This window comes from Neovison vison, chromosome 10 (assembly GCF_020171115.1).
Source record: "Neovison vison isolate M4711 chromosome 10, ASM_NN_V1, whole genome shotgun sequence".
Lineage (NCBI taxonomy): Eukaryota > Metazoa > Chordata > Mammalia > Carnivora > Mustelidae > Neogale > Neogale vison.
In genome coordinates, this window is record NC_058100.1 from 19,662,382 (window position 1) to 19,663,385 (window position 1,004).

The 1,004-nt window shown below is 35.0% G+C and overlaps 1 non-coding gene across 1 annotated transcript; it reads right to left on the bottom strand.

Annotated features, from left to right (window-relative positions):
• Window positions 1-508: 508 nt before the first annotated feature.
• Window positions 509-613, bottom strand: LOC122918910. Its single transcript, XR_006386697.1, has one exon. It is a non-coding gene; the product is annotated as a U6 spliceosomal RNA (small nuclear RNA).
• Window positions 614-1,004: the final 391 nt, after the last annotated feature.

Genomic DNA, 1,004 nt, shown 5'->3' on the forward strand with positions numbered 1-1,004 from the left:
GAGTGAATTGAATGAAAGTGGTAGGGAAGGCTCACAAGATGATAGAAGATGATATCTTTTAAAAAATATGCAGATACAGCTCAAGCAGATAAAACTGTTAAGTAGCCTTGGTGTCCAGTTGCAAACAGAATACAGAAAAAAATAAAGTTGCTTATCTAGACCACCTTGAAGTCACTCATCAGTATTAGTCACTATGCCTCTGAAAATGTCTTGGTCTCTCTCGCTTATTATATATCTTTCTACAAAATAACTAGATTTCCAAATATATTATCCAAATAATATATAATCCCCAATCTACATCATTTCGTATTCACATTCATAGTTTTACATTTGAAGTTACCACATACATGACGTGATAGCATGTAAATACTCAAGACTACCTACATTAAGTTTATAACCTTCCTTCCAATCTTCTCTTTTAGTAAATGAAATGGACATTGATATAGAAAAATCCTGTTTGCATAGTCCAACATCCATTCTCCTATTTTTTGTTAAAGTCAGAAAACCAAAAACTATGGAATGCTTCATGAATTTGCATGTCATTCTTGCTCAGGGGCCATGCTAATCTTCTCTGTATTGTTCCAATTCTAGTATACATGCAGCCAAAGTGCATACTCTCTTATTCTCTTTATCACCAGGCCCAGATTTTAGGGGCTCATGTTTGCTGTTAGTGAAAGTCAACATTTCTCTAGCCTCTTCTTCCATGCATCTGGCAACGTGAGCAAATTTTGGTGAATTACATGTGAGCAGAAGTGTTGTTTGGGTCTGGCTATTTAAGGTGAACCGACTTCGCCTATATTCCTGCTGTTACTTCTTCTTGCAATGAGGATATCATAAATACAAATCTTAAACCATAGTCTTAAAACAATGTGACGAAAGCTTAAAAATGGGAGCATTGTACTAGAATGGTAAAATAAAGAGGTGGAATGTCTGGTTCATTGATGAGATTGCAGAAGAACCACAGTATCAGTTTTGGACAGTTTACCTATTATTTTTATGTAAAA